The following is an 11010-nucleotide window of genomic DNA, read 5'->3' as shown; positions in this document are numbered from 1 at the left end:
TTGATAAATCTTTGCTTTTAAATTAAATAACACCAGAGAAAAATGGATTGCTGTATGGAAAAAAATTTGGTTGTTACCTACACATCAGACCAAGTACCAAAATAAACTAAATTGTATCAGTGATCTACATACATAAAATCATTAAAAAACTGGAAGAAAAGGAATCATACAATTTGTTTTTAACATTGGAGAAAAGGAATCTTTTTATTAATCAAATGGATAGAAATTATTTGGAATAAAATCAATAAGTCTGAGTATAAAACAAAAGGACTTTGCATAAACGGTATTGTCTTTACAATTAAAATAAAGTAAATGGAGAAAAAATGTTTCTGGTAAACATATCATATTCAGAATTTTTGGATCATCAGAATCTTATAAGGGTCTGATACATCTAAATAAGACTAGCAATACACATGCAATTGAAGCAGATATCTAAAGGACACATACAGTTAATTTCTGGAGGAAGAAATATAAACATAATATTACATGAAAGGATACTCAAAATCTCTAGCAATCAGATAAATGCCAATTAAGGCAATCTTAAGTTATCAGCTTTTATCCATTTTTGTTGTTTAAGCTTGTGATTTAATTTTGGTTGTAGGGAACACCTTCCATTGATGGAGACTGCCACCTACTCTATTCCTTAAAATTATACAGTTACAGGAGGAAAGGAAAAATGTATGTATATAATTGAGTATGGGGTGGCATGAATCAATCTAAATCTAAACCTGTGCTTTAGGAGAATCACTTGGATGGCTGAATAAATAATGAACTGGAATGGGGAGAGATTTGTGATGGGAAAACTACCAGAAGGCTATTGTAATAATCCAGGTTTGAGAAGAGGAATCCCTGTACCAAGATGGTAGCAGTATCAGAGTATGGAAAGGAGATGTTTGTGAGATTGCAATCAAAAAGCCTTGGCAATAGATAGGATATGGGGGTGACAGTGAATTATAGTGAGGAATCAGGATGACACCTAGGTTGGTATCCTAGAGGACTGGGAGGATGGAGGTATCAGTAGTAGTAGGGGAGTTGGAAGGTGTGGAGGGTTTTGGGGGAAAAGATAAAGAATTCTATTTTGGAAGTGTTGAGTTTACTAGATATCTAGTTTGAGGTATCTGAAAGACAGATGGAGATGTGAGATTAGACATTAGCAGAGAGATTATGGCTAGATAAGAAGATTTGAGGATTATCAACATAGAAATGATTATTAAATCCAAGGGAACTGATGAGGTCACCAAGCGAAATAGTGTAGATGGAGAAGAGAGAAGAATCCAAGAGAGAGTCCTGTGGGACACTCATGGTTAGACGAAGTGACCTGGATGAAGATACAACAAAAGATAATGAAGAATGATCTAGTAAGTAGAAGGAGAATGAGAAGAGAGAAAAATCCTCAAAAACTACCAAAGTATGAAATACCATGTTTTCATAGCTTCAATTGTTAGAAAGTTTTTCTTTATTTGTAGCCAAAACTGATCATTCTGTAACTTGTACTCATTGCTCCTTGTTGAGGCCAAACAAAATTATTCTTATCACTCTTTTCAGTTTGACAGTCATCCAGATGATTGAAGATAGCTATCATGTTACTCCTAAGTCTCTCTTCTCTAGACTGCATTCCTTTCATTGATTCTTTTGTGGCATGGATTTATTTTCCTTCTTTATTTTGGTCACCAACCTCTGGATGAAGTCCAGGTGGTCCAAGTTCTAACTAAGTGTGATAGAATCAGATATAATACTTCTAGATCTGGTCTGACAAGGAACAAGTACAGTGGTACTCTCACCCTCGTATGATGGGGCTATTAATGTAACACGAGATTGTATTACCTTTTTTTTGGCTACCACATCACACTACTAACTCATATTTAGTTTACAGTATGCCAAAATTCCTAGGTCTTTTTAATTTGCATTGTTTTCTTGCCATTTACCATTTTGTTGTGCTGTAATTTGATCCAACTAAAGGACTTTACATTTATTGCTATTAAATTCTATTTTGTTAGCTTAATCTTATTGTTAAAACCTTTTTAATACTTATTCTCCAATGCAATACATTAGCATTCTTTATCAGAGTCATATCATTTGAAAATTTGATAAAAATATCATATATGTATGCCTTGTTCCAATTCACTAATGAAAATGTTTGAACAGAACATAGTAAAGGATAGAGTCATGCAAACACAGAAGAAAAAAAACTGCTTGATCACATGGGTTGATGAGGATATGATTGGGGATATAGACTCTAAATGATCACCCTCGTGCAAATATCAATAATATGGAAATAAGTCTTGATCAATGACACATGTAAAACCCAGTGGAACTGCGCATCAACTATGGGAGGGGTAGGGAGGAGGGGAAGGAAAGAACATGAATCTTGTAACCATGGAAAACTATTCTAAATTAATTAATTAATTAAATCCCCCCCCCAAAAGATAGAGTCATGCATTATATTAGATTAGAGAATCATGAGTAATAGATTTAGAGTTGGAATCAACCTAACAGTGCTGTCGAATTGAGCCCCCTCATTTTACAAATGAAGGAACTAGGTCCCACAGAAGTTAAATGAATTGTCATAGATCACATAGCTTGTAAATAGTAGAGGTAGGATGTGAACCAAAGTCTTCTTGACTCTAAGTCCATTGTTCTATCTATCACATGATGCCATGTTGCATCTCTCCAAGTTGAAATTGATCAATTAATCAGAATTCTTTAGGAATAATCATTCAATCAGTTCTAAATCAATCTATATGGATTGTCATCTTCTAACTTGACCATGAAGATATCAAAAATTTTGTCAAATGCTTTGTTAATGTATGGATATACTATGCTACCAAATCTCCCTTAAATGTAATCTTTGACCATCCACCTCCTCCCCCAACAACCAAAAAATGCAGCTAGAGTGGTGTGACAGCTTAATTTTTGTCTGTTTTTTAAAAAATCATTACATCATTGCTGGTACTATGCACATTAATCTCCTTTTCTTCTTACTTCACTTTGCATCAGTTTATATAGATCTTACCATGTTTTTCTGAAACTATTCACTTTATCATTTATTATAGCACAGTAGTCCTTCATCACAATCATATGTCATGATTTGTTCAACCATTCCCCAGATGATGAGCATACTCTGAGTTTCAATTCTTTGCCTTCACAAAAATAACAATTACAAATATTTTTGTATACATAAGTCCTTTTCCTTTTTCTTTGATTACTTTGGAATGCTATGACATTCTTGGTTGAAGGCATTCTGTCTCATAGTGATCATTGCTTCCCTTTCTAAGGGTTCACAGACCATACCTTTAATAAGATGTGAAATTGTACCAGGACCTTAAGTCAAGTTCCATGACTTGAAGAATCCACATTTTTCTTATTTTGGAAAATCAAAAGTGAATTTGCCAGTCTCTAGTTTTATGGCTTCTCTCCTACTCTCCACAATTTCCCCAAAATCATACTTATTCTTCCATTATATAAGTAGATATAGTTCATCTGGGTTGGTGACTTGCACTTATTTAGGGTGAATTAAGCTAAATGTTCTCTTTTCATTCTGTACTTATCTCCGTTTTTAATTCAAATGTAGTCATTTTTGTTCTCTTTCCTAATTTGAAACTTATACAGAAGCAATATAGAATAAAACAGTTCTGGTAGTTCTATTGTTCATTATCATTATCCCATACAGAGAAAATAGTGAGCCTATACCTCTTTTTTAGTTTTATCTTTTCTCATATATTACTTTAAAAGAAACATCAAATAGCTTTTTTGTTGTCCTTATCATTCATAGAAAGCTTTAGATAATTAATTTAATTCAACACATATTTATTCAGTCCGTAGAACGTGGAAAGCAATGCATCAGGTCTTGGGGATATGAAATTATTCCTTCCTTCAAAGAATTTATATTTCAATGTGGGAATTCAGCATGTGTACAGATAACTTGAAGCAAAGAAACAAAGCATGGTAATTTTATTAGAAAGAAAACATTAATAATTGGTCATTCCAGAGAAAGCTTCAGAGACGGGGAGGGGGCAACTGACTTAAAGAAAGATAAGACTCTTCAGAGGTGGCAGTATAATATGTTGAGGTGGGAGAGAAAATATCATATTCAAGAATAACTGGTAGTAATAATTGCTAGCATTTAAATAGTGCTTTTAAATTTGCAAATTAAAATTGCAAATATTACCTCATTTGATCTTAATAATAAGCCTGAGAGATAAGTGCTACTATTATTCCCGTCTTACAGATCAGGAAACAGGCTAATATAGGTGACTAACTTAGTGTCATACAACTAAGTGTCTGAGACAAGATTTGAATTCATATCTTCTTGAATCCAGGACCAACTTGTACCACCCAGCTACCTGTTGAATGGAATATAGAATGAATGAAGAAAGAAAATGTTGAAAAAATAGAATGAAGTCATATTGCAGAAGTCTTAAAAGCCAGGCTGAGTAGATTGTTTTTTATTATGCAATTTATTTTGACCAGGAGAGTGACCTAGTCATATGTGTGTTTTAATAATTTTATTTTGGCAGTGATTCATAGGATGGGCTGGGGAGGAGAATAATCAGAAGAAAGTATGCCGTTATAGAAGTTGGGGTGAGAGGAAATGGGGGATTAAACAGTAGTGGTATCTAGATGAATGAGGAAAAAATGATGATGCAAGAAATGTTATGAAGGAGGAATGGATAAGATTTGGCAGTTCATTGAATGTTGGAGGTGAGAAAAAAGGAAAGAATCAGGAATAATTCTAAGGATATAAATCTGGGTGACTTCTCAGAAGTCCCTTCACTCTTTGCAGAAATAAGGATATTTAGGGTTGGGGAGAGCGATTTTAGGGGAAATGTAGTGAATTCCATTTTGGCCATTTTGAGTCTGAGAAACCAATGACAACCACAAAGAGACTGAAAATAGATATCAGGCTTCTTAATAGTACTATAGAAATGGAGCCCAGGCTTTATCTGTTTCAATGCTGATTGTTGTGAAAATTGATGAAGATATATTTGGGAGTCACATGTGTTGCAATCTCTGCCCAAAGCAATCTTCTGCCTTTTCATTTTCCATGGCAGCCCAGGAAAGGAGGCAGGGCATAATGGAGCTCTGTTTCAAGCTCTTGTGCTGACTTGTGGAAACCTACCAGACAAAGGTGGCCAGAGGGGAAGAGGATGCTGAGGGATTTTGGAATAGCCTTCTCTGCTATGAGTTCTTCAGGTTTTCATCTTATTAGGGTTCTTGATTATGGAGACAACTCAAATTGCTCTATCTATTGTGCATAATTCTTTGGAGAGGCTGAAAAGGTCAATGGAACTGAAGAAAAGATCCAGGGCACCATCCTGTTGGTCACACGGCTTAGCAATTCAGACAAATTGCTTTCTAGCCATTGTTGTCCCAGTTTATACCTTTGAACCTGCTATTTTAACCCAAGTATAGTTCTGAGCTTATGTTCCCTGAGATGGGCTTTGTAAGACAGTATTCCCTGTGTTACATTCATTAGGTCTAGCCCATTGTTTTGGTTTATTGAATTTTTTCAATCCTGCCTTTTTCATTAAAAAAGTAGCTTTCTAACATCTGAAAATTTGATAAAAGAATTGCTTATTTACTTTTCAAATTTACTGAAAAAATATTAATGAGCTCAAAGCTAAGCCCATATTCCTAGGGCATAACCAGGGGTGAGCTGGAGCTAGCTGCAACTGTCAAGTTGATTGTTAAATTTTCAGTGTGAGCATGTACACGTAAGAAATCAGACAAAAGAAATCGTTAAAATGCAAATTAAACTTAAGAATGGGTCAGGAATATATTTCTTTTTCCCTCCACAAAGCCAATTGTTAAATATTTCCCACTGCAAGAAGCCTGTCAAGTGGACTTTGAAACTTTAATGACTGCATTTTTCAAACTATAAGAAGCCTTGGACTACAAAAAGCAATCTTAGCATATGGTATCTTCCCTCAGGGACTAGTGGAAGACAATACCAACCAATCAATCAGTAAGTGTTTATGAAGTATTTACTTACACAGAAGCAAAATGGAATAAAACAGTTCTAACAGCTCCATTGTCCAGGATGCTAAGAAGAGAAAGACAAAAACAAAATGGCCCTAGCACTCAAGGAATTTGCATTCAAGTGGGGGAAATAAAAGGAACACATATGAGCACTACCTTTATCTGTTTTTAGTTGCACACATATATACAAAACCATATACATGTATGTATTCTATTCGAATGTGTATAAATATTTATATAATGCATATACACTTTTATGTGTGAATTTGGTCAATTCCCTTCAGAGTCCTTGGGCCTCAGTTTTAGCAACTGGGAGGAGGGAGTTTTTCAGTCACATATGACTTTTCATGACCCCATTTGTTGTTTTCTTGACAAAGATACTGGGCTGGTTTGCTATTTCCTTTTCCAGCTCATTTTATATATGAGGAAACTGAGGCAAACAGTTAAGTGGCTTGTCCAGATTAAAAAAGCTAGTAAATATCTGAGGCCAGATTTGAACTCAAGTCTTTTAGATTTTAGGTCTGTTGCTCTATACTACATCACCTCACTGCTTGTAAAATATATTTTACTTAAATGTTATTATTCATTCATCACAACAACCTTAGTGACACAGTCAAGTCTACAAGCATTTTTGAAAGCACCTATTATGTGCCCAGCAGAATGCCAAACACTGGTAATTCAGAAAAGAGGCAAAAATAGCCCCTGCCTTCAAGGGGTTCTTAGTCTAATGAAGGAGACAATGTGCACACGACTATTTACAAATAAGATCTAAATAGGATAAATTGGAGGCAATCTAGGAGGAAAAGCAATACTATTAGGGAGGCCTGGAAAAGGTTTCTTGCCAAAGATGGGGTTTTCGCTGAGACTTGAAGGAAGCCAGAGAAGCCAAAAGGCAAAGATGAGGAAGGAGAGTGTTTTAGTTAAAATAAAGGTTCAGAGTCCAGAGAGCTTTTGGGAGGAATGGTAAAAAGGAGGGCATCATCCAAATATACAGTATGTGAATAAGAGTAAGGTTTCAGAAGATTTAAAAGGTTTGAAGAGACAAGGTAATGAAAGATTAAAAACCCAAATATGAGATTTTATATTTGATCCTGCAGGCAAGACAAAGCCACTGGAGTTGATTGAATAGGAATGACACGGTCAGGTAGGTATTATTATATGAATTTTACAGTTAAGGAAACAGATTCTCAGTCATTTTTGCAGTCACATAGCTGGTAAGAACCAGAGGCAGAATTTGAAGTCACTTCTTCCTGGATCTAAATACAATCCTTGAGCTCCTATATCCTCCAGTCTCTCTAATAACTCCCCTTTAAGTCTGATCATTCAACCAAGTTTAGAATCCATCAAAATGTACTGTCCTCTAATCCAGTGGTGCCAAACTCAAATAGAAGTGGAGTCCTTTTTCCAAACATCCCTTGGGGCTGCATGTTGATTTCATTTTAATATGATTTAAGTTCTATTGTTTTTAAAATTTTAAATATATCCCAATTATACTTTAATTAGGTTCACATTACATGGGGGAGTGTTTTGGGTCTAATGCAGCCCATAAGCATTGTGTTTGACATCTCTGATCTAGTCTCCATCTCTTATTATAAAACAATTGTGAGAGATTTTGCCAAATGTTTTGTTGAAACCTAACTTTATTATATCTAAACACTGGTCTATTCTCCTAGTCTAATTACTCTGTAAAATGTTTTTAATGCTTCAAAACTCTCATCGAATATCCTCATTTGGTCCTCATGACAAATCTGGAAAGTTGGTGCTATTAATATTCCAATTTTACAGATGAGGAAACTGAAGCACTGCCTACTGACATCCTTGACTTCCTGTAAGTCCCAACTAATGTGTCATCTTTTACTGGCTGCTTTTCTCACTGCTTCTTAATCCTAGTGTCTTCCCTGTGTTAATTATTCCTGATTTGTCCTGTATATTGCTTGCTTTGTATTCATATGACTGCATATTGTTTCCCCTATTAGATTGTAAGCTCTTTGAAGGCAGGGACTGTCTTCTGCCTTTTTTTTAACCATTTATTAATATTCATTTTTAACATGGTTACATGATTCATGCTCCTACGTTCCCCTTCACCCCCCCCACACTCCCCCCACCCATGGCCGATGCACATTTCCACTGGTTTTAACATGTGTCATTGATCAAGACCTATTTCCAAATTGTTGATAGTCGCATTGGTGTGGTAGTTTCCAGTCTACAGCCCCAATCATGTCCTCCTCAACCCATGTGTTTAAGCAGTTGTTTTTCTTATATGTTTCCTCTCCTGCAGTTCTTCCTCTGAATGTGGGTAGCATCTTTACCATGAATCCCTCAGAACTGTCCTGTGTCATTGCTTTCTGCTGGTACAGAAGTCCATTACATTCGATTTTACCATAGTATATCAGTCTGTGTACAATGTTCTCCTGGTTCTGCTCCTTTCACTCTGCATCATTTCCTGGAGGTCTTTCCAGTTCACATGGAATTCCTCCAGTTTATTATTCCTTTTAGCACAATAGTATTCCATCACCCGCATATACCACAATTTTTTCAGCCATTCCCCAATTGAAGGGCATCCCCTCATTTTTCCAGTTTTTTGCCACCACAAAAAGCGCAGCTATAAATATTTTCGTACAAGTATGTTTATCTATGATCTCTTTGGGGTACAAACCCAACAATGGTATGGCTGGATCAAAGGGCAGGCATTCTTTTCTAGCCCTTTGAGCATAGTTCCAAATTGCCAGCTAGAATGGTTGGATCAGTTCACAACTCCACCAGCAATGCATTAATGCCCCAGTTTTGCCACATCCCCTCCAGCATTCATTACTCTCCCCTTCTTTCATTTTAGCCAATCTGCTAGGTGTGAGGTGATACCTCAGAGTTGTTTTGATTTGCATTTCTCTGATTATTAGAGATTTAGAACGCTTTCTCATATGCTTATTGATACTTTTGATTTCTTTACCTGAAAATTGTCTATTCATGTCTCTTGCCCATTTATCAATTGGGGAATGGCTTGATTTTTTATACAATTGATTTAACTCCTTGTATATTTGAGTAGCCTTTTTTAATATATGTATTTCTTGCAATTAGCACAGAGAAAGTGCCTAATTAGGCAGCTAGGTTTTACAGAGGATAGAGCCCTGGGCTTGGAATTAGGAAGATTCATTTTCATGAGTTCAAATATGCCCTCAGTCATTTATAAGCTGTGTGACCCCAAGCAAGTCACTTAACCCTGTTTGCCCCAGTTTCCTCATCTATTAAATAATTTAGAGAAGGAATGGCAAACCACTCTAGTATCCTCGCCAAGAAAACCTCAAGTAAGGTCATGAAGAGTTGGATGCAACTGAGCAAAGAGAAGGCAAAATAAATGTTTATTGATTGGTTAAGGTTGACTGCAGTTAAGTGTCTTGCTCAAGGTCATATAGCTAGTAAGTGTCTGAAGCTGGATTGAACTTAGGGCTTTCTGACTCCAGGGACATGCCTCTATCCAAAGTGACACCTAACCATCTCTATAATATCTATTTCTGTATCTCAACCTATCTACCTACCTACCTACTCCTCCATCTTCCTTCCTTCCTTCTTTTCTTTCTTCCTTCCTTCCTTCCTTCCTTCCTTCCTTCCTTCCTTCCTTCCTTCCTTCCTTCCTTCCTTCNTCTCTCTTTCTTTCTCTCTCTCTCTCTCTCTCTCTCTCTCTCTCTCTCTCTCTCTCTCTCTCTCTCTCTTTCTCTCTTTTTCTCTATCTTTCTCTCTTCCTACACACATGGATATATACATACATGGAGAAATAGACTATCTCGATATATCTCTCCTTCTCTTTCTAATTCTACATATATCTAGTTGAGTCTAGCATGACTTGTTCTTAGTGTAACACCACTGGGTCCCTGGTGGTCACTACTTATCTTTCTTGATCATAAACTATCCCTTTAATGTGTTTCAGAAATTTGCTAGGAATTGAAGTGAAGCTCATTGACCTCTGGTTTACAGACTCCGATTGTTTTCCTTTTTTGGAAAATCAAGGCTTCTGCCCTCTTTTAGTCCTATGGGAACTTTTCTTGTTCTTCACAGTCACTCAAAGATTGCTGACAGTGGCTCAAGGATGATATGTGCCAGTTCCTTCTGTCACTTGGGATGGAGTTCATTTAGACCTGATGACTTGATCTCATCATCGAGGTCATCTAGGTTCTCTCTTACCACCTCCTCAGTTATCTTGGGTTTCAACTCTCTGCTAACCTTTTTTTTCCTACCTATTATTTCCAGTCCAAAGACCATTCTTTTTAGCAGAGAAAATAGAAGCAAAGAAAGAGTTAAATAATTCTCCTTTCCCATAGTTTTTTGTTCTCATCACCTCATCTCCCCTGAACCAGAGTTCCTGTACCTTTCTCTCTCTTGTCTTTTTTCTCTGCAAATATATAAAATAGTTTTGCCATTAACAAATGAATTCAGTGAAATGTGATGCCATAAGTTTGTTAAGCTCTTATTAAGGTTGAACTGGCCTTTGGGGTAAATGGATATGATAAGCCCTCCTCTCAGTCAATCCTTCCTTTCTCTTTAGGGATTATATTAAATTACTTTTTTGGTTTGCTGCCTGTTTGTATGTGGACCCATCAAGATTTCTCTTGGGCTTGGAGCACATGGGCAGGCTCTTATTCCCCCCATTGACTTATGACAGAGAAATCCTTAAGGCTCTTGCCAAATGCTTTAAAACTTGAAACCTCTGCATCTCCACCTGAGAAGTCAGCAGGGATTTCTCATTTGAGTGAGAGCATCCATCCAAGCTAAAATTGGCCCAGCCATTCAAGTTAACTTGTCTTCCCGATTCTTTCTCTGCTTAATTCTAAACCTAAATTTAGCCAAATTCTAAGGAAGGGACCTGTTTTACAGAAAACTATCTTTCTGTGCCTTTCCTATTTTTCTTCTTACTTAAGAAACCTCATGGAAGCTAAATATTTTCCATGGATCCCCATAAGGCATTGATAGGCAAGCTGCAAGTAATTGTAGTTGCATTGGTGCAATCATGAATTGCCAGGTGAGCCAAAAAAAAAAAAA

This window comes from Gracilinanus agilis, chromosome 4 (genome assembly GCF_016433145.1).
Source record: "Gracilinanus agilis isolate LMUSP501 chromosome 4, AgileGrace, whole genome shotgun sequence".
Taxonomy (NCBI): Eukaryota; Metazoa; Chordata; class Mammalia; order Didelphimorphia; family Didelphidae; genus Gracilinanus; species Gracilinanus agilis.
Note: the sequence above shows the minus strand (reverse complement) of the source record.